This window comes from Phascolarctos cinereus, unplaced genomic scaffold, assembly GCF_003287225.1.
Source record: "Phascolarctos cinereus isolate Bilbo 61053 unplaced genomic scaffold, phaCin_HiC Scaffold_726;HRSCAF=1367, whole genome shotgun sequence".
Classification (NCBI taxonomy): Eukaryota; Metazoa; Chordata; class Mammalia; order Diprotodontia; family Phascolarctidae; genus Phascolarctos; species Phascolarctos cinereus.
In genome coordinates, this window is record NW_027556098.1 from 372,095,980 (window position 1) to 372,119,629 (window position 23,650).

A 23,650-nucleotide genomic window follows, 5' to 3' on the forward strand; every position below is an offset into this window, starting at 1 on the left:
ATTCTTTTCCACTAAAGCTTTTATTTTATTATTTGTCTCTTGCTTCATTTCTTCTAGATATTCATTTAGTTCTTGTGGAAAATCCATTTTTCCTATTGAATCTCTGCTTTCAGTTGTTACAGAGTCACTGTCTCTTTTTGAGGGATCTCTAGATTTGTAATAATTCTTGATATTAATTAGTGTTTTCTTTATATACTTATTTCTAGCTTTAGTTCCTGATTTGGGACATTCGGCCGGGACCAGGCTTCCCCCCTACCTCCATATGTTTTTGAGTGGAAAGGTTGGCCCTGCTTACTCTTGTCCTCTCTCTCCTGGTTTTTTTCACTGACCTCCACCTCCCCTGAATCTTTGAGGTTGAGTGCTAGATCTTTAGAGCCTGCTCAGGCCATTTCATGACAGAGTGTTAGTGACCTAAGAACCCATTGGTGTGGGTCTGGGCTGTTCCTGGCCCAAGCCTTGTGGCAACATGCTGGTAGCTGATCTCTGCCTGCTTCTCCCTGGGACTTCCCGAGGTCCTTACTCTGGAGTTTTCTGATGAGCCGCTCCCCACGCACACTCCCCCCAACTCCTCTCATGTCCCATCCTGGGGGACTTTCTCTGGGGAAGCCTTCAGACATTACGTGCACTGTCTCTGATAGCCCTGGGAGAGATTACCCGGCACTGTTGTTGCATTTCCTGGAGGGTCTCTATTTCCTGCAGCTTGGTAGTACAGTGGATAGAATGCCGGGCCTGGAGTCTGGAGGACATGAGTTCAAATGTAGTTTCAGACACTTCCTAGCTTTGTGACCCTGGACAAGTCACTTCATTCTGCTTCAGTTTCCTCATCTGTAAAATGAGCTGGAGAAGGACGTGACAAGCTGCTGCAATATCTCTTCCAAGAATAAACCCAGATTGGGTCATGAAGAATCGGATGTGACTGAAATGACCGAACAGCAACAAGCACCCATTTCCTGTTGCCTCTGGGTTTCTGGCTGCCGTCTTGTCCAGTTCTGGGGTGGAAGAAGTCTCTTGCTGTAGTTTCTTGTTGGATTTCTTGACATGATTCACGTTTGTTCATACTTGCGTGTTTGTTGGAGTGGGTGTGACTGGCAGTTTGCCTGCTGCTCAGGCGGCCTTATTCACCTTCATTTGACAAATGAGAAAACTGAAGCCTAGAGAGGCAAAGTGATTTGCCAACAGTCACTTTGGAAGTGACAGGAAGAGGCAGAACAGGAAGTAAACGAAGGATTGATAGAGGCTGGGACAGAGGAAATGGTGCAGAGTTTAGGGTGGGACCCTTTGAAATCTGTGCTTTTCGGGGTATGAACTTGTGTGGCGGCAGGATGAATAAACTCTGACTCCTGCCTGCATACTCTCATGGTGGTTTGTACAGAGTACATGCTTTGCAGGTGTTGAATGAAATTTGTTGAATGCTTTGTAAGCCTATGTAAATGTGAGTTATTATAATTGTGGTGATTCATTCTCCTCTTTCTTGTTCTGTGACTTCTGCTTTAGTTACCTTTTTTCTCTTCATTGTGTTAGGGCTGAGATAGCTTGACATTTGGGTTAATTGGGGCAGTAAAAGGCAATGAATGTAGTCTCAGCAATGTGGTGTGGTGGAAAGACTGTTGGATTGGAGTTGAGACCTCAGTCTGTTAACAAGCATTTAGTCAGTGCTTACTGTGTGCTAGACAGTGAGCTAAGTTCTAGAGAAAGGCAAAAAAAAAAAAAAGGATCCTGAGTCCTTGCCCTTATGAAATGGACATTATAATGGGGGTGACAATATGTGTGTAAAGTGGAGTCCGTAGAAAATGTTTACAGGTAGGTGAAGGTAATCTGGAAAGGTGGAGTACATTAGTATAGCTGGAGATGGTGGTAGGGAAGGCCTCCTAAGGAGGCTTGAGCCCTAAAGGAAGCCAAGAGGTCAAGGTGAAAGGGAGGAACATCTCAGGCCCAAAGAACAGCCTGTGCAGAGACCCAGAGGCTGCAGAGAGAGATGGGGGGTGGAGGGACACGTTGGAGGTGTTGCCAGTACAGCAGAAGGATATGGTGCAGGAAGGAGAGGGAAAGATCTGAATTCTAGCTTTGGTTCAAGTATTAGCTTTGTAACCAAATGGGAGTCATATTTGTATTACCTACCTCACAGCCTGCTATTGTGAGGAAAGTTCTTTGGAAGCCCTGAAAGAGCTATGTAAATGTTAGCTGTTGTCTCCAAGTCTGCTGGGTAGATAAGCTTTTCTCTCTCACTCCTCCCTGCCACATTTGGGTCTGTTTGGTGGGGAGAATAGGGGCAGAGGGAAGAAATCAAGATGTGACAATTTTAAAGATAGCCAAGTTATTTTTATTCAGTTTAAATTTTATTTTATTAAGTTTTTATTAAGTTTAAATGTATGAGAGAAGCACAGACAACTGAATAATTTATGCAGATCTGTGTAAATTCAATTTCTATCACTGATTAAAACTAGATAGGGGTAAAGAACTACTATTCCCTTCCATTTATATTCCCTCCCAAGAGCTCACATTCTTAGCTAGAAAAATCAGTGCCTAGAGACTGGCTATTAGAGAGTTTTGGTTAAAAGGTTATTTCCTTGCTAATTTCTATTCTGAGATTATTTGGTAAAATCTTTTACTATTGTGATGGCACTGTACGCAGATACTTTATAACTCTATAAAACCTATTTAGTTAATAGGCATGTTTCATAATCTTCACATTTTTCACCGTAGGTGAAATTGGTCAAAGGAAGTGGCCATGGTCCTTGGGTCAGTGCGGACCATAATGAACTTAGAATGATTGGAGTTGATAGCTGGCATTTGAAGACCACCCCCTAGCCCTTCAGAACCTAACGTTATAATCATTCATGTGTTAGTCACCATTAAAGTGAAACTGAATGAGAATTTTTTTCCTGCTTCATTTGAAGTATGAATGATACTCTAGAGAATTTAAATGTATAGTTGTGAATGGTAAAGCCCACCCCCTTATCTCAGAATAGTTACCATTTATGCAAATGAAACACACTTCTTAACTTAGAAACCAAACAGAATTGAATGAGAAAAAGAGTAGAATAGATACTAAAATTATTGAATTCGTAAGAGAAATTCTCAGATATGGAAGTCTCTATGAGAAAATTGCTTTTCATACTAATTTCTACATACAAGTAAAGACAAAATGTTGAGAATGGCTCTTAACTTTTGCCTGTCTTTCTGCTTTCAGAACTCCAGACCTCTTTTCTATGGTTAAACTATAAAGGACTCTAAGGCAGACTCTCCTAGTTATTGGATTATCTCCAATTTAGCACAGGATTCTTCTTAGTGTACAGTAGCTCTGTGTCTGGGACAGAGTAAGTACTTAACAAATGCTTTTGATTGATTTTTCAGGAAGGAGCAATAGTAGAAATAGTTAATGTGATTTCCACTTGAAAAATATGGAAACAAGACATTGTCTCACACTAAAATTTAAAACTTGTTGACACACAAACAGCATGGTATGTTGGATAAAGAGCTGGATTCAGAGGTGGGAAAACGTGGATAGAAGTCCAGCCTCTAACATGCATTGTCTGTAATGTGCCTGTGGGCAAGCCTCCTGACCTCTTACTCAGTTACAAAGCATTTTTTAAGTCGTTCCTGTGTGTCAGGTACCATTCTAATTTGCTGGTGATGGAAAGGTGGAAAACAGTCCTGAAGGAGCTCTCAAGATGCTGACATTGAAAAGGGAGAGACAACCCATAAATAACTTGGTACATGGATGATATGTCTAGATAGGTGGCAGGTCTTCTCTTCGGGGAGGGCACTAGCAGCTGAGGGAGCCAGGAAGGCCTCTTAACTAAAAGGGAGGTTGGAGCTGAGTGGTGAAGGACATCAGAGAAATGAAGAGCTAGCAGTGAGGAAGGGGAGCATTTCAGGCATGGGGGATAGCCAGTGCATGGGCATGTAATGGAGCCCCAGGCAACTGTCTGAGAGAATAAAGAGTAGAACAGTCACGTTGGGTTGCATTGATAGGAGTTTCCTCACCTGCACCTCTCTATATCAAAGCAATCAGATCTAGGCAAAAAAAAAAATTGGCACCATAAAGTTTATGAGAATATTTCTCACTCTTCATTCCTAGTATTTGAGATAATAAATATTCTGAAGAATAAAACTTAGAGAGATGCATTCCATTTGGTATTGTGTCTCATTTCTAAGTTTTTTTTTTTACCTCCGTGGAATTTTGATGGTCTTCAGAAGGTAGTGTCCATTGTCACAAACAACTGGGAAGGAACCACCAGTAAAACTTCTGTGTTGAATTTTAAGCTGTACTGACTTTTGCCCTGACATCTGTATGTAACCTTCCTCTTTCTTTAATTAGAATTAGACAACATAAAATGTTAGTTCTGTAAGGTACCTTGGATAGCATTGTTTGTTCCTGCCCCTTCATTGTACCAAGGAGAAACTACAGTTCTAAGAATTTGCTTTGGCCATGGTCAGACTCTTGACTAGTGACAGAGTCAGTACTGGAACCCAGGCCTTCTGGCCTTAGTGTTCTTCCCACTTTGTGTCTTCCTTCTTTTCATGGCTTAGGTGGTAGGGACTTTAATTTCCATGTAATAGTATGACTTCCTTAGCCACTGTTGATTCCTAATCAATTCTTACAATCTGTCCTTTGTCTTTAACGTCCTGAAAGCTACCCTTCCAGCTCTGGACAACTCTGCTTTATCATTGAGAACCACATCAGGGATGGTTTGGCCCCCATCAGCCAGTGTTTTTTGAGTAATTACTGTGCTTTTAGCACTCATTAGTTATTACTTCCTCCTTTTCTCACCTAGCCCCTGTGATCTTCTGTCTGCTTGTATCATAAGAATATAAATGGCAGACTGGGTCAAACCTACAGTCCTTCTAGGTCAATATTTTGTCTCGAACAATATTATCATTTTGGGTAAGGACATGTAACGCTGACCTCAGTAGGTTAGCTGCTCAACATACCATCTTTCCCCTAATATCTGTGTCATCTATTTAAAAAAAAATTAGACCTTTGATTTCATTGGTATAGGAAACTCAACTTGAACTATCACTTGTGATAATAAATTGTATGAATATGCTATACATTTTAGTGTGGAAAGTACTTTTTATTTGTCCTACAGTGTCTAGTTTCTGGGACTTGGTAAACAAGTCTGCCTTTGCCCTAGCCACACTTATTAGGAGCAGGTAGGTGACACAGTGGATAGAGCGCCAGGCCTGGAGTCAGGAAGACCTAAGTTCAAATCCAGTTTCAGACACTCCCTAGCTGTGTGACCCTGAGTAGGTTATTTGTCCTCTGCCTCAGTTTCCACATCTGTAAAATGGGGATAATCACAGTGCCCATCTTCAGAGTTTTTAGGAGGATCAAAGGAGATAATTAGCCCTTAGCACCGTACCTGACACATAGTAAGTACTGTATAAATGTTAGCTATTATCATTATCATTGTACCACATCCATTTTTCCTGTTCTTTTCCACTTGAAGATTTTGTTGTTTTTTAAAGGATTTCCTCCTTCATTAAAAAAAAAAAGGACCCACTTGTCCTTTAGATAGTTTTAGTTCTCTGTGCTTTTTCCAGCTGTCTTTTCTTTTGGAAATGGGATGACCAAGACTACACATATGACATGCCAGGTATGCAGACCCTTTAGTTTTGTGCCCTGGTAGGATAACATAGTTTTATTTCAGACATCTGGTGTTTCATAATTTTCTGTTTTTGGTTGGTGTACAGAAAGGGCATAGTGTTGTAGTGGAAAGTACCTTGATCTGAGAGACAGAAGACGTGTAGATGAGTCCTGACGCTTACTTGGCTATTTTTGGCAACTCACTTAACCTCAGTGTATCTCAGTTTCCCCATCCATGAGCAGAGTTGGTACTACCTAACTCATGGTTGTTGGGAAGAAAGTCCTTTGTAGATCTTAAGTGTGAATTGTGATTGTGCCATTGTATTTGAGATATGGTTTCTGATGGCTCCAGGCCTGGGTCATAGCTTAGAACTGGAACTGTAATTTCTTAAATATAGCTTAGATGCTCTTTCCCTAAATGCCTCAGCCTTATTTTTGCCCCCGTTGATGATCTTTTGCCACTTTTCTATTCAGTGGCATAACTTTGCAAGATCTTAATTAGCATTTATTCCTGTCAGTTTAGCATTTCATTAGGTAGGTAACAAGCATTTATTAAGTGTTTACTGTGTGCCAGGCACTGAGCTATGTGCTAGAGGTGCAAACACAAGCAAGACAAAGACAGTCCCTGTCCTCAAGGAGCTTACCTTCTAGTAGGAGAATACAACACATAAAAGGAGGTGGAAGGAAGGAGGAATAAAGGGTACCAGTGTGGGAGCATGTTGGCAAAAGTCCTTAGAGTCAGAAGGCCAGACACGAGGGGCCCTGGGCTCCTTCTGAAAATGGAAACCATGAAAGGAACTCACCAGTGGGAGAAGACTGTCATGGCAGAGGACCATTTTGGAGTGAGAAAGTCCTAAGCATTGAGGGAAGTTACAGGGTAAGAGGGCAGCTGAATCGTAATGGCAGAGCCCTTAGAGTCAGAAACACAGCCCAGAATGCATCTGTAACCTTGGGATATTTCCAGCTCATTTATGAAAATTTAAGTATAGATTTTAGTATCAATCTGTGGGAGCCCTACCGTTCCAACTGCATTACTATAGAATTTCTTTATTGAACCTTAGGGTTAGAAGGGCCCTCCAGAGTCATCTAGCCTAACTCATATCTGAAGCATGACTCCCGTCTCTAAAGTCTCCCAGCAACAAAGCAAAGAATAATTTTTAGGCATTTGTTGTCTAGAACCCTGTGCTCTGGAGAAGATGCACACGAGATAAGCCATGGACCCTACCCTCATAGAGTTTTTGGTTCTCTGTGACCTGTGTACAGATAACACATGGCAAGGGAAGCAAGGCAGTTACTAACGAGGGTGCCCGGGAAGACTTCCTGGAGAAGGCAGCATAATGAGTTGATCTTTAAAGGATGGGGAGGAATTCAGAAAATAAAGAGGGGAAGGGAAGACATTGCTGTTGAGAGGAATAGCGTTAACAGTAGAATGGAGGCAAAAATGTGCAAGGTGTTTTGGGGACCTGAATTGTCCAGTTGGCTAGAATGTGTCATATGTAGTAGAGAGGAGCATGAGAGAAGATTAGAAAGGTAGGATGGATAGATGGCAACGAATGCACTTTTTATTGGGCCGTCACTAGGAGCCGCTGGAGATTTTCAGTAGACAAATGACATTTTACACCTAAAGCACATTGGTCTGGTAAAGATATGAAGGATAGGTTGGAGGGAGGAAATTGAGGTGGAGAGAACTGTTAGAAAGCTGCTGAGACTACAACAAATAAATGAATAGGACAGTCACCACAAAACAATAAAAATTAAATGTTGCAGAATTACAAATAAAAAAACCTAGTGCCAGGTAAGCTCTGAAAAGACATCTCCTCTGCCCCTCTGCAGAGGTGGGAAGACCATGGGTTTGGAACATTGCATGTGTTTTCAGGTTCTTTTCAGTGTATCAGTCAGGTATGCTAATTTTTTTTTCCTTTAAAATTTTTTTTATTGCATGAGATTACTTTCTGGGAGAAAGAAGAGAGGAATAGAGAGGGATATTGAGGTGATGTAAAAAACAAAAGAGATAAATAAAAATTTATTTCTAAAAAGGCAGTTGTAGTAATTTAGGGTAATAATTAGAGCCTCTGCTTGGGTGTTGTAAGTGCCAATAGAGAGGAGAGAGGGGATCTGACTTGATAACTGGTAAGTTACTTAGTAACTGGTGTTTAGAATGACCATTAGGTACACGTGCTTCCTTACCTCTGCTCTGGACTGCCTTCTGTCCTGTCAGGAGGGCCTAAGAAGCAGCTGGCATCACAGATTGTACTCTTCTCCCCAAACTTCCCTTTACTTGTTTATTCCTTGCTCACTCTCCACCTTCCTACAGTGGGTTCACCTGGGCAGACAGACATGGGTGCTCACACTGTTTGTATGAACAGGTAGTCGCCATTAGCTACAGTCCTTGTTGTAAGATGTATGACCATTGGGCCTTACCGTCTCTCTTGCCAACATGCTCTCCACCCCTGAGCGTTGATTGCCATCTGGCCTGCCAGTACAATCTAATGACTTCCAGGCCTTGCCATCCACCCTATAGCTACTGATCCCTTCCATCTCCCCTGTGGCCGAACCCTTCTGTCTGTATTGTCTCCCTCAGTTAAAATGTGAGCTCCTTGAGAACAGGGACTGACTTACTTTCTTGTGTATATCCCCAGTGGTTAACACAGTGCTTGATATATCATAAGTACTTATATACTTTTTTTTTTCATTCATTGACTCATTCTGGGTGGAAATTACCCAAGTTTCCCGAAAGCTTTGCCAGAGGTCCTACCAGAAAGGCCTTTGAGTGCAGCGGGGTGCCAGACATATCCTTGTGTTCTGTGGACCAGCCTAGCCAAATTTCAAGAAATAATTTACTTGGTAGGCAATAGGGAGCTGCTAAAGACTTTTAGTAAATAAATTATATTTTACACAGTGTTAACTGCAAGGTGATGAATTTTTTAGCCCCAGTAACATCCTACATAGTAGGGTTATAGATCTACGTTGATGGAAGGAGTACTCACACCAGAAAAATCATAGATTCTTAAAGTATTGAAGAGATCTAATTGTTGTGAAGTTCATATGTAAAATCGAAATTTGTCTTTCTGTAACTTTTATTCACTAGTCCTACTTCTGCTTTCTGGGTCTAATCTTCATAGAGGGAGAAAGCTAGACTGGGAGTTCTAGGCACAGTGCAGCAGCCACTGTCTAGTAATGTATTCTTGATTAGGCCCTTTCCTGTGGGCCTGAGTTTCTTCATCTGGAAAATGAGTGCATTGGACTCGTTATTAAGTTCTCTGTAGTTCTGACGTTTTATGATTCTAATCCCTTTTTTACATAGCCCTCCTACCATCTATTTGATGACAACAGTCATGTCTCCTCTCTCCTGCCTGCCCTCCAAAGGATTTTCTTTAGGCCAAACACCAATTTCTGTTGCTAGTGGGTCAGCAGCTTCTCTGGCATACTCTATTTGGACAAGTCATATATGAAATGATATATATTTATGGAGGTGTCTGATGTGACATGCCCTTTCTGTTGTGTTGTCCGAAAAGGAAGATCTATTCCTTCTGACCCCCGCCAGAGGCCTTTCATTAGATGATGAACTTATTCTAGTTTACTGTATTCTACCCTAGTTTTAATGGAAGATCAGCTAATTGACATTTTGCCCCCCTAAAACATCTTTGGTACTGGGTATTGGTCCTTTTGGGGAATGAAACAAAAAGCAGAGAGTATTAGAGGTAATTATGTTGGGTCTGAGTCCTTTGGCAGAGATACACCCTTTATTCATGTTCAGCATAACTCTTGAGCTGAAATAGATTTGTTAGAATAAACTACCATCTATTAGGGTGCTTACGTAGAGGCAGAGAAGTGGAAGATGACCTGTTGAGGTCTCTGCCAGCCTCATGAAACTGTCTGTTCTAGGATGGGTGGCTTAACTACGTTTCAATGTTTGCACCATCAATGCAGGAAGTAGGCCTTTTCTACTTTTGTGTAATTGGACATATAATCTCAGAAATTTGGATTAAATGAGGAAAAAGGCAATCTCAGTAGGTGTTGTTTTGTAAAAACACATTTATTACTTTGTAATTGACAGAGACCAAAGAAATAAATATGGAACATGGCTAATAAAACGTTATCAGGCTATTTTGCTACGTTGCAGTGCTTGTATCTGCTTTAATGAATAAGTGATGTGAGGCTAACAGTGCATTATAATAATAATATCTCACACACCACTTTACATAGATCTCATTTTATTCTCATAAGTGTAGTGCAAGTATGAGCCCCATTTTATAAATGAGGAAACTGAAGCTCAGAAAGGTTCGTGGACTTCAGGATTACACAGCTAATAAGTGACAAAGCAGGGCCTCCAGCCTAGGTTCTCTGATTGCAAATCCTGTGCTCTTTCCAGTCTACCTTGTTGTCTCTTAGATGCAAGTGATTTCTTCCCAAAGTGTGGAAAAACAATATATCGAGCATTTCTCTTCTCCGACTCCTTTCCTTCCCCCTCAAAATACAGGTTGTTTATGCCATTAATTTTCTAAGTTTCCTCTTGGATAATGTTTCCTTTCAGGGTTTGTTACACTGTTCTTCCTTCTGCCTCTCTTCTCAGTCTCCTTTGCTGGTTAATCTTTTATATTATGTTCTGTAACTCTGACTTTTGTTACCTGCAAAAACTCTCCTCAAGTGACATTTTCTACTTGAAGTCTTCCATGAAACCCTCCTAATACTAGTGCCTTCTCCTTCAAAAAAATGTTACCTTATTGTACGTACTATTTTGTTACCTTTTGTACATACTATTTATTTATATGTTGTCTCCCCCAGTAGACTTGTAAACTCATGGAGGACAGAGGCGTGTTTCATTTTTGGTCTTTGTAGCTTGAGTGACTGGCCCTGGCAGGTACTTAGTGCTTGTTGATGGATGGAAATGAAGTTTGGCCAAGAATCAATCAGAGAGTATACAAAGGTAAACTGGAGCCCAAGAAATCCAAGTTAGATTTCAGATTTGTGAAGTCCGAAGTACTGATGTTTGCTATCCAATAGAGAGGACTTTTAATGAAAAATATTGGCCAGAAAAAAGGAACTTTTTCCCAAGTATAGTAATTTCTTGCAACTTTAGCCATAACAGTGATATTCTTGAAGTCAGAAGCAATTGAAAAAGTTTACTACTGGGTCAAGAGCTCTCATAAAGCCCATGCACTTTACCTCAGAGGGGAGGGAGTGCCACCCTCACACTCTTCTCTGAGCAAATGTGTGTAAAATAAGGCTGCAGATTTAGAAACAGCAGGAAATATGGCCATAGAAGTGACAGCTGGCAGCAGAGGGAAGGGACGGAACTATAAAAAGCTTACGGAAGAGTTGTTAAAGAATTGGTGGGTAGGAGGAGTAAATTGCTTCACACACCTCAATGCATTATGGTCATTTGTTTTTCTGATGATGATCCTGACTCATCAAGAAAAGTTTAAATTATGTTTACTATGCTCTATTTAAGAAAAGAACATTTGTAATATGTTTTGAAAATATGTCCATGAAAAATGGCTAAAATAAAACTGTTTAGTGTTTAAAGGGCTAAGTTTGCATTATCTGGAAAAGAAATGTAAGTAGAGCACTATTTGACTGTGCTTTATTCTCTAAGTGTTCCAAACAGTGGAAAGAATAGGTTTTCTCAGCTTTGGAGCAATAATTAGAGTTAGTATTAAACTTCAAACATTCGGATTAATTTGGGAGGAACTTAATGGAAGTTAGAGTGTTTTTAAAGCATATTTATAGTTTTGTGTTTGATATAGCCCAAATCAATAAATATAGAACCATACCAACAGTATTACTGAGAGCTGTTTTGATAGGTAAAGGTCCTTGTACCCATTTTAATGAGTAGATGAGAATGATAAGCAGTTAACATTAATTATATAATAGCTTGAACTTAAGTGGTGCTCAAGGGTTTGTTTACAAAGTACTTTGTAATTTGTTCCTTGGCTACAAAATTTTGAGGTAGGTAGTAGAAGTATCATTATTCCCATTTTATGAGTGAGGTTAAGTGACTTGCCCAAGGCCACACAGCTGGTTAGTAGTATAACTGAAATCCTCTTCTCTTCTTTTGGACTGTTTTAGAAGCCTTGAATTCAGTGAGCTAGGTGCTGTTCATTCTAAATGCTTCCAGATATTTGAATATTATTTTGTTGGCAAGCTAGGCCTACATTGCACTGAGTAGAGCCTTCTTGTTTAATTCTTATAGACTGCCAGCTCCTTGTTTGCCTCTTTGTTGAACATCCACTTCTGTACTGTACCATCAGTTTTGTTAGACCCCTGCAAAATAGTTTCCCTAAAAATCCCACTCCACTGCCAAATCTGAAAAATCTTTTTTTCCTTTTTTTTTTTGTGTGCGGAGGCAATAGAGGTTAAGTGACTTGCCCAGGGTCACCTAGGTAGTAAGTATCTAAGGCTGGATTTGAACTGAGGTCCTCCTGACTTTAGGACCAGTATTCTAGCCACTGTGCCATCTAGCTGCCCCTGAAAAATCTTAACAAGATGTATTGTAAAATCTGTCAAATGTTTCAGGATTGCATTTAAACTTAGCTAAATGTTTGAATATCTGTATGAAGATGTGCATTCCCATGTTAGGACTTCCACATAAACTGCCTTTTAAAAAAAATTTTATTGTTATTATTTTTTTACTCTGTCCCTTTCTCATCTTAAACTACCCTCCTACTTATTTCCCCACCCTCACCCCTTTTTAGCCCTTTTACCTCCTACTTCTTTGATAGGTAACGTGAATTTCTCTACCCAGTTGTGTGTATATATATTCTTTCCTCCTTGAACCACTTCAGATGAGAGGTTCAAGTGTTGCTTGCTTTCCCACACCTGTTCTCCCCTCTATTGTATAAACTCTTTCTTGCATGCCTTTTTTATGAGATAACTTTCTCCATTTTTCTTTCCTTTCTCCCTTCTCCCAGTGTGTCCTCTTTTTCACCCCTCCATTCTTTTGATATCATCCCAGCATTATAGATTCATACTCATGTCCTCTGTCTAAGTAGACTCCTTCTAACTTCTTTAATGATGATACAGTTCTTAGGGGCTACAATGATATCGTCTCATATAGTAGTATAAACATTTTAACCTTATTAAGTTCCTTGTTATTTCTCACATTTACCTTTTTATGCTTCTCTTGCTTCTTGTGTTTGAATGTCAAATTTTCTATTCAACTCTGTTCTTTTCATCAGGCTTGAAATTCTCCATTTCATCAAATAGAGATTTTTTTTTCCACTGTAGGATTATATTCAGTTTTGCTGTGTAGGTTATTCTTGAATGTAATTTTTTGCCTTCTGGAATATCATTCCAAGCCCTCTGCTCCTTTATTGTGATAGGTGCTGAATCTTGTGTGATTCTAACTCTGGCTCCATGGTATTTGAATTATTTCTTTCTTTCTGGCTCCTTGCAATATTTTCTCCTTGATCTGGGAGCTCTGGAATTTGCAATAATAATACTTTGCATTTTGAGATCTCTTTCAGGAGGTAATCACTGGATTCTTTCAGTTTCTATTTTACTCTCTAGATCTAAGATAGCAAAGTAGTTTTCCTTTGTAATTTCTTGAAATTTCTTGAAAGACTTTTTTTGTTCATGGCTTTCAAGTAGTCCAATAATTCTTTATTTTTTTTTCTTGAACTATTTTCTAGGTCATTTGTTTTTCCTATGAAATAGTTTACATTTTCTTCTATTTTAAATTTTAATCTTTTGACTTTATTTCATTACTTCTTGATGCCATATGAAGTCATTAGCTTCCACTTGACCAAATATGATTTTTGAGGGGTTATTTTCTTTAGTAAGGTTTTGTACTTCTTTTTACAACATTTGGGCAATTCTGACTTTTAAGGAGTTACTTAAAGGTGTGTGTGTGTGCATGCCTCTTCTACCAAGCTGTTAATTCTCTTTTCATAGTTTTCTTGCATAACTTTTATTTCTTTCCCTAATTTTTCCTTTACCACTCTTAATTGATTTTTAAAATCACTTTTTTGAAAAAAAATTTCTTGGTTTTTCTAGGAATTCTTGTTGGACTTAAGTCCAATCTACATTGTTCTTTGAGACTTTGCTTGTAAATGTTTTCAAGTTATTGTCTCCTGATTTTGTGACTTGAATTTCCCTGTCACCATATGGTCAGGTTCTTTTTGGTTGTTTTTGTTTGTTCATTTTTTCCAGCCTCTGTCTTGTCTTTGGCTTTGTTAGTGTTAGATTTTGCTTATCTCTGGGGACTGGCCTGAGCTTCTATCTTATATGTTCTACTGCTTTTACAACTCAGTCTAGGAGGCTGTAAGTTTTCAGTGCTTCCAGGGTGGTATGATCTGGGAAGAGGTTTGTTCATTGCCCTCTTGGTCTATGCTCTGCTCCTTACACAGGTAGGTCTCTGCTTCCTTGGGATCATCCCTTTCTCCCCAGGAGCTATGTTCCTCAACTGGCTGATGGGGACAGATCTGCTAAATGGCACCCGTTTCTGTGCCCAGTGCTGGTACAAGAGTCCCCTGGGATCTCTTTCTGCCCAAGTGTTCCTTACTGCCTTTGGGTGCTAGGATACTCTCTGCCAGTGTTATCACTATCATGACCCAATGCCACTTCTGTTGCTACACTGAACTTATGGCCAGCTTCTGCCCCATTGTCTGCAGACCTCACTGTTTACTTTCTTGAACCGTCTTCAGCTGGAAAAATGGCTCACTGTGACTTTTTTGGGGGGCAGGGGTGGGGCTTTCCTGTTCTGGATTCTGTTCTGCATATTTTCTAGGTCATTGTGGAAGAGGTTTTGGAGAGACTGGGGCAAAATTGGTACCTCTTCACTCTGACATCTTGATTCCTCTCATATAGGCTGTGAAGATGATACTACTATAGTCAGAGATAGATTATCCCAAGGCACACTGAGCCTTTGCTTCTTTGCCCTCCCTTCTGCTGCCTACCTTTTGGCCATAAGCGCTTACTCTGGGCTTACTTGGGACATGGCAAGGAGAGAAGTTTAAATTTAAGTTAGGAATTTTGGTCATCTGTTAGCTCCTTTGGTAAAAAGTTTGGTGGGGAAGGAGTTTGAAGCAAATGGTTAACATAAATTTTCATGTTTCTGTAAATTTTAATTTTCTGTATTGTCTGCCCTACCTCATTATCAGTGTGATCAGATCAATCAGTGTGTTTTTATTAAGTTGCTAGCCTGTATCAAACACTCTATTAGGCACAGGGTGTTTATAACTGTAAAAGGGAGACAGTCCTTGTTCTTAAGGAGTTTACAATTGGTTACTATTTCTTGACCTTCTGGCCATCTCCCTCAAATAATTTTAATGGAGATAGTTTGTTCCTCATTAGGTCATGCATTTTTCTTCCTTGTTCCCTCTCTGTTTCTTGTTCTTTCTGTTGAGTAAGATACAGATTTACTTGCTAAACCACAGGCCTTTTGTTTCTTATTTTTTATTTCCAGAGGAACTGTACAGTGGATTCTGTCTATATCTTCTAACTTGTTTCCTCCTTTCTGGTTCAGTGCATTTTTGCTGGGCTGAATATTGACGACCAAAACACCCTTAAATTCAGCCACTGAACACTCCTTAAGATACTGCTCCCTGATGAAAAATTTGCCAGATTTGAGCCCTATGACTGTAATGAAAGAACTTAATTGTGGTTAATTTTCTCATTATAGAAGTTTAGGACTGTAGGATCACAGGATTTACAGCTGAAGGGACCTTGAAGATCACTGAGTCCTGCCCTCCCATTTTTTTTTAAAATACTGTAATACTCCAGTGGATCTGTGATCTCATTGATGTGCGTATTTCTTTCAGGAATGCAAACCACAGTCCATCCTTGCCTGACCATCTTATGTAACTTCCATTCCTGTCCTCCCACAAATTTTCTATGTGGGATTCTCTTGGTGTGTTGAAGGACCTTTTCTTTCTTTTGATAGTGAAACAGGTGGACTCTTCATCAGTTGTCCCATTTTCTTTCTATGTAACTTGGTGTTTTTCTTTCTAGTCACATTTTTATGTTGGCATTCTTTATACCACTTTTGCATAATTCATCATTTGTTATGTGCTATAGTCGACCCAAACTGCTCATGTCCACTGTGTACTCCCTTCATTGCCTTTTGAGTTATCCTCCATTCCCAGTTTTTGGCAACTAGTATTCTGTGACTTGTAGCCATACAACATCATTGGAAGTACAGGAGGAGTGTTGGTGTTACAAAGATGAGCCTTTGTTTCAGAAAAAACTTAAGAGTCATTAAAAGAAGTACTGGAAAATTTCCCAAAAGCATTCTAACCCACCCTTCTTTTTGGTTCTGGGCCCAGCTGTTTGTCTGTCTCAGGTACATATACACTGATGGATGAAGTCTGTCCAACTGTACTACATAGTCTGAATTAGAGGCAGTTTTCATCTACTTAGTTTTTCTGTTGTTTTGGTTAAAGTTTGCTCTTTTGAATGATTATAGATCCCATTTAGGAAGCTCTGTAGTATTCCAGGTCTTGATTTAATCAACGCAATATCAACTGAAAAAAATACTGGAGTACCTCACCATCTATAGGGAATCCTTCAATTGAGACTCTGTGTTGGACTTCCTTTGTGAAAGTGGTGACCATCTTTGGTGAGCATACATTTCCCTCTTTTATGTCTTGCTCCATTTTAATCAGAGGGTCATCAAATAAAATAATTCCTATTATTCAATTTTTTGAAAATTTTTATATGATTTTGAAATTTACATTTATGGAAAAGATTTTGTTGAAGGAGAGCCCCTAAGATGACATTCTGTTCTACCAAATCAAGAGCTTTTTTAATATTCAACAAAAAAGTGCAATGGGAGCCTTATTCTCTTCACTTTTCAGTCGGTTTTGTGATTGTAAAGATATGGTTTGCTGTGGAATATTGTTTGTAAAAACCTACCTTTTCCAAAGGTATGTGTATATGTGTAGATTATTCCCAAAAAAATTTTATGTATGTGGGAAGGTAGGTAGGAAGAAGGGTAGGTAGTTCTTGATATTCCTTGATATTAATTTTAGTGATAATAATGTTTGAGTTTTTTTCTACATGAGGTGTATGACTTGAAAATCAGTGCTTCAGAGCCCTCAAAATTTTTACTCCCAGCATACACCAGTACACTAATTCAGCTGTTTTCTCCATGTTTGTTTTCCTTGTGCCATTTCTACTTCCTCTGGCAGAACATTTAGGATTGTGATATTGAGTCAAATATCATGGCTCTCCTGTCCTGAGTGGCGAAAAGCATGTTATTTAAAAAATTTTTTTTAACAGATCTTTTCCCTTTTTCATCATTTTGTTGTCTTTCTAGTTTCATCCTTAAACGCCCTAAACCTTTGCTTAGTTGGGTCTCCTGCCACGCTTCCTTTAAACTTTCTTTTCCCATCCACTACCTCTTGCTGTTTTATGAGGTGATACTGCTCATAATCTTCAACCGTACTTTTCCAAAAGATTTTGTAAACAAATTTATATTCTACCAGTATTGTTCTTGGCTGCCATCTTGCTTTTTGGCAGGGAGATCAAATGTTTGCTAGCTGAGGTGGTTCTTGAGTGTTTTTTGGTCTCCTTATTATGTTAATTGGTTAGATTTCTTTATTTTTAAAATCAAGTTTTATTGATGCCTTTTGTTTTTATATCAGAGTAATTTCTGGATCTCACACCCTACAGGATTGAACTATATCATAAAAAAATAAAAAAGTTAAGTAAAAGCAGTCAACACAGTGGTTACAATTGCCATGTACACTATATTCCACCCTAATAGTTCCCCATTTCTCTGTCAAAAGGAGGGGGGAAGGAAGGGAATAAGCATTTATATAGTGCCTACTGTGTACCAGGCACTATGCTAAGTGCTTTATACAAATATTATCTCATAATGATATGGGGGGCGAGGCAGTGTATCAGTTAAACTTTATTGGGATTGTTATAATTGGTGTTAATAGCCTTTCCTCAATTTATTTTCTATTATTGAGCATCAGTAACTTAAGATGTATTAGAATTTTAAAATTGTATGCCATATCTTTTTCTTATTTTTATTTTTCTAGTTTTGTATTAGTTTGTGATCTTTAAACAAATTATATGGCTAGTTCAGGAATGATTTCTACATCAATAATGAAGTTGTTTCTTTTCTGTTAAAATATAATCAGCTTCATTTCTTGTGTTTTTATGTGGTACTTACTGTTTCGAGTATCTCCTAATTTTTTTTTTCCCAAGAAAGTATTTATGACATAAAAACCTGATGGAGACTTTTGGTTGGCAGTCTACAAACTTTTGGCCTTTCTTTATTGCTGAACCATATTTTCCCATATATTTCCTGCACCATTCTTTCCTTTGCCCATGTTTGAATTGAAATCCCCAGGTATCAAAATATATGTTGATTTAACTTGGAGGGTTTTATCAAGTTTTTCATAGAAATTTTCTACCTTCTTATAATTTGCATCTAGTAATATGTAAGCTGCAGTTATTTGCATGGTAGCCTTTTTACATATACTTATTATGAGAACTACAGCATGAAATAACCAAAATGTCCCATGAAATGATGTTTCTTGTTGCCTTTGGATGTATGATAAAACCAACAGGGATGGGCACACCCTTGATCTTGCCATCATCTACAGCAGTTCCACTTCTGTGATTAAGACTCAGAAATTCCTTTATCTGACCAGAACCTTTGAGGTCATTTCATTAGTCTTTTTTTTTTTTAAAGTGAGGCAGTTGGGGTTAAGTGACTTGCGCAGAGTTACACAGCTAGAAAGTATTATGTGTCTGAGGCCGGATTTGAACTCAGGTCTTCCTGACTCCAGGGCTGGTGCTCTATCCACTGCGCCATCTAGCTGCCCCCCATTCCATTAGTCTTTATGCCTTATTGCTCCTTACTCCCATTGCGACCTACAATCTCTTTATCTGTCAGTACTGTTATATGACATTATGCCTGCTTTGACCTCACTCTTTTCCTTTTCCAGTATTAATCCTTTAGTTTACTGTTCAGCTTTATGCTTTACTCTGCCATCCCTCATTCACCTGTATTATCGTAGCTCACACCTTGCCAAACTACAGCCCTAGATTACTCTCACCATCCAGTTCTCCCATTCATGTGATCTGGAGAGAGTCATTCAACCATGCTGACTGTTCTATTACAAATTTATTATCTATTCTCAACTAGTTCCTCACTACAGCAAGACAATCTTAATTCCCCTCTTTAATTGATTGTTTGTCCCACTCACCATAGAAGCTGTTCCAGACTTTCTCTTTTCTCCCCACTCTCACCTCACCATGTACTTTATTTTGCTAGGAACTCCCACTTTTCCTCTTTTCTAAATCTTACAACATTTTGACATTATCTCCTGTTGTCTCTTCTTTTATATCAGTCTCTGATGAAGAATTGGCCCATGTTTTTGCCAAGGCTAACCCCTGCCCATGAACCTTTCATCCCATCCCCTCCTGTCTTCTATAGCAAATTGATCCACTGTTTCCTTCCCTGCTGCCTGCAGTATGCCCAAGTTTCCTTCATTTTAAAAAGAAATTCTCGCTAGATCCTAATGTCTGTTGTCCTATATCTCTTTTCCCTTTCTCAGATGAACACCTTGAAAAAAGCCATCTATACTTGGAGATTCCATTGTCCTTCCTTTACTCTTTTCCAAATCCTCTGTAAACTGGTTTCCAATCTTACTCAATTGAAATTGCTCCTTCTAAAGTTGCTAGTGAGCTCTTAATTGCCAAATCTAATGGCCTTTTTCTACTTCTCATCCTTTTTGACCTCTCTGCAACATTTAACACTCTTGACCACCCACCTCCTCTCTCTTATCTAGATTTTTGTAATGTGATTCTGCTAGTTCTCCTTCTACTTGCCTGATTATATCTTCTTCGTTATTGCTACAAACATACCACCTAACTGTGGTTATACCCCAAGACTCTGTCCTAGGTCTTCTTCTGTCTTTTAACACTGTCTTAGTAACCTCAGCACCCACATTGGCATAATTGTCTCAATGGTGATGAATCTCTGCACTATATATCCAGCTCTGATCTCTCGCCTGAACTCCAGTCAGGGAGCTCACCAGCTGCCTGTTGGACTTTTCAAACTGGGTGGGCCATAGGCATCTTAGAGTAAACATTTCAAAAACAGAACTTTTATCTTTCCCCCTTGAATTCACCCCTACTCCAGACTTCACTGTTTCTGTGAAGCATACTATCATCCTTCCAGTTGTACAGGGTCGTTCTTGAGACCTGGTTCTTAGTCCATATAGCCAGTAAGTTGACATATCTTGTTATTTCTACCTCCACAACATTTCTTGCATCTGTTCCCTTTTCTCCACTCACACAATTACCACCTTAGTTTAGCTCCTAATCATGTCTTGCCTAGATTTTTACTATAGTTTCTAATTGGTGTCAAGCCTCAAGACTCTCCTCATTCCAATCTATTCTCCACATAGCAGTTTTCTTAAAGTGCAGATCTGACCATGATATTCCCCAGCTTAATAAACTCCAGTGGTTTTCTGTTACTTCCAGGATCAAATATAAACTCTGTTTAACATTTAAAACTCTTTTCAACCTGGTTCCATTCTACCCTTTCAGCCTTGTTTCATATCATTCTACTTCTCCTCCAGTCCAGCCAGAACTAGCTTCCTTATTGTTCCTCACACATGGCATCTCATCTCTTGTCTCTGAGGCTTTATACTGGCTGCCCTCTTTGCTTGGAATCAATGTCCTTCTCAACTTTGCACCTGTCTGCTAGCTTTCTTCAAGGCTCAGCTCAAGCATCACCTTTTACAGGAAGCCGGTCCTGATCCCCCAGCTGCTAGTGCCTTGCCCCTGAAGTTATTTTGTATTTATTTTGTATATGTGTGCTATGTTTCTTCTTGCTAGATTATAACCTCCTTGAGGGCAGGGATTTTTCTCACTTTGGTCTTTGTTTTCCCCCAGTGCTTAGCACAGTACCAGGTACACGGTAGGTTCTTAAGAAATGCTTGTTGATGGATTGAATGCTGTCATCTGTTGTATTTGCCTCTTCAAAGAGAACCTGTGAGCCAATTTTCCATTTACCAGAAGCTTCCTTTGTCTTCTAGTTTAATTTATTTTTAGAAAATTTGTTTTATCATTGTCTTTTATCTTTACATCAGTCATTTCTGGAGGGAGAATGACTGGCCCTGATGACAAAGAGTGGCAATGGAGCAAGAATATTCAATTGGGTAAACACATCTGGTGATGTGTCTAACACTGTATCCTAGCAGCTCTCTACCTCTCTGCTGTATTTCATTTCATCCTCTGTATGGAAAGTGACTGTCCTTTCCTTGAATTTTTGGCAAAGAAGGAGAAGAAATCTGGGCACATCCTGACACATTCCCTAGACTTGCAGTAAAGAAGATTTCTAAGGGTTCAGAGGAAAGCTCAGCCCAGGCAGGGATGGGAGATGGCTAAGAATGAAATTCTGAAGACATAAAGGGAGACATTCCACTGAGGTAAAAAAATGGGATTTGTATGAAGAGACTGATGTGGATGCACAGGGATCTCACCAAGCCAGGTAGATTTTTCACTCCACCATCTTAGCTCCACCCCAAGCCAGGTAGATTTTTTTAAAAAATGTGCAGAAGGTAGAAGCATGGCCCAGTCACAGGATGAATGTAAGTATACCCCCCAACTCTTTGAAAACAGCATTAGGAATGCCAAAGCACAGAGGCCATGGTAGGGACAGAGCAAAGGGGATCCTTTATTAAAGCCAGGTTGGGAAGAAAAGGAGGGTCAAAAAGTGACACCCAAGCAGTGGCCGCACTGGTCATTCTTATTTTGCTTCTGTGTTCTTTGTCAAGGAGAATGAGTAACAGGGAGTTGGTTCTGAAGATAAGTAATGAAGCAGGCAGTAAGAGAGTACTTGGCTGCCTTGATGAATGCAGGTCATCTGGCCCAGATGAACAACATCCCCACATACTAAAGAGCTGTCAGATGGGACTGCTGAGCCACTGCCAGTGATATTGGAAAGACCATGGGCAAAGGGAGAGGTCACACAGTATGGGAGAAGGGCACATGCCCTGATTTACAAAAAATAGAAGAAAATGGAGTCTGCAAACTGTAGGCCAGCATATTTCCTGGAAAAATCCTAGAGTACATCATCAAGGAGATGGTTGGTGAACATCTAGAAGGGGAAACAGTGACTACAGAGAGCTGTGGCTTTATCAAGAACAGGTAATGCCAGACTAACCTCATTTCCTTTTTTTGACAGGATTACCAAAAGGATTTAGTTTACCTAGATTTTAGTAAAGTTTTTAGTAAAGAATCTCATACCCTTATTGTAGAGAAGATATGGATTAGATAAGAATATGATTAAATGGATTCAGAACTGGTTGGGTAGCTGTACTTAGAGTCATTATTGGGTCATTGTCAAGATAACAGAAGGTCTTGAGTGGAGTGCTCCAGGGATCTGTGCTGGTTCCTAGACAGTTTATCATTTTTATCAGTGACTTGAAAAAAGGCACAAATAAGGCTCATCAGATTGACTGGGGTGACACTAAACTGGGAGAGATAGCCAACACAATGGATCCAAAATGGATTCAAAAGGATCTGTGGGCAGCATCTGATAAGAGCAAATTCAGTAGAGGTAGAATTGGTGAAGTCTTATACTTGGATAACGGAAAAACAATCAACATCACAAATACAAGATGGGAGAGAAACAGTCAGACAGCAGTTCTGGGGAAAAAAATCCAAGAGTTTTTATTGGACTGCAAGCTCAATCTGAGTCAGCCACGTGATATGACAGCAGAGGATCACAGATTTGGAATTAGAAGAGACTTTCAAGACTGTTGAGTCTAGTTCTTCATTATACAGACAAGGAAACTGAGGCACAGAGTTTAAATGACTTCCAGGGTCACACAGCTTGTAGGTGTCAGAGGAAGGATTTGAACTCTCTTCTTCCTGACCCACAAGTTCAGTATTGTATCCACTATGCCATGCTTTTCCCCTAGACAGTCTTGGACTGCATTAAGAGAGGCAAATAGTGGCTTCCAGGATTAGGGATTCGATAGTACCATTGTAATCTGCCCTTGTCAGACCCCGTCTGGAAGTTCATTTCTGGGGACACTAGTTTAAGACTCAACATTGATACTCATGAGATTAGTAAAGTTGACAGGTAAAAAAAGGAAAATGACAATGTTAGAGAAGCTGTGAGAATGCAAGCACGTTAATGTTCTGTTGGTGAGTCCAGTTATTCCAGAAAAGAATTTATAAAGACAAACAACTTTGAAAGACTTAAGAGCTGTCATCGACGGAGTGGCCATCCATGATTCCAGAGGATCAGTGATGTTACCTATTTCCAGGAAGGGAGGTGATGGACTCAGTGCAGGTTGAATTATTTTGTATTGTTTAGATGTGGACAATGAGAGAATTTGTTTTGCTTGAGTGTGCATATTTGTTACTAGTTTTTTTTGTAATGGGGGGAGGCAAGTGGCAGGGAGAAAAAAATAGATTTTTGTTAATTGAAAACAAATTGTTTTTTGAAAGACATTGAGAAGCTGGAGAATACTCAGAGCATGGCATCCAGAATGGTGAAAGGCCTTGCATTCGTGTCATACAAGGACTGGTTGAAGGCACTGGGGACATTTAGTATGCTGAAGAGAAGACTGGGGCTGGATGGGAGGGTGGAGACAGGACTTGTAGTTGAGCTAACTTATTTGAGGGGCTGTCCTGAGTATCAGGAATTACACTTGTTTTTGGCCCAGAAAGCGGGACTCGGAGCAGGGGGTGGGAGTCACAAAGTGGTCAGCAAAACCCTGCCGTCGGGAGAAACTAATAATTAGCTCTGGCCAGAAGTAGAATGGGCTGCCTTGAGAGGTTGTGGGTTTTTTCTCTATCTGAGTTTTCATGTAGAGGTTAGATTACAGGGCATAGATAACTTGGGCATCTGCTGGGGTCTATGGATAGATTTCAGAGGGATTGTGAAGTTGGATAGGGGGGAAAATGTCTTTATTTAGCACTTCATCCAGCATATTTAAAGACATTATTTTTAGATAGACTCTGTAGGCTTCACCAGATTGCCTAAGGGGTCATGACACAGAAATGCTAAAGAATCCTTGGGCTGGTTAGGTGTGTTGTGGTGGGGGATTCCTTTCAGTTATGTTATGAGTTGGACTGGAT

The 23,650-nt window shown here is 39.6% G+C and overlaps 1 protein-coding gene across 3 annotated transcripts in view; it reads left to right on the forward strand.

The window, feature by feature from the left end:
* The window catches only part of WASF2 (WASP family member 2), an 82,151-nt gene that overhangs the window by 10,203 nt on the left and 48,298 nt on the right, over nucleotides 1-23,650 (forward strand). The window contains exon 1 of one of the 3 annotated variants that reach the window (XM_020983260.2): nucleotides 21,334-21,706. The exons of the other annotated variants lie outside the window; for them this stretch is intronic. The gene's annotated coding sequence lies outside the window, so the exon portion shown is untranslated. Of the gene's footprint in view, nucleotides 1-21,333; nucleotides 21,707-23,650 lie in introns of those variants that run through there. 3 annotated transcript variants of the gene reach the window in all.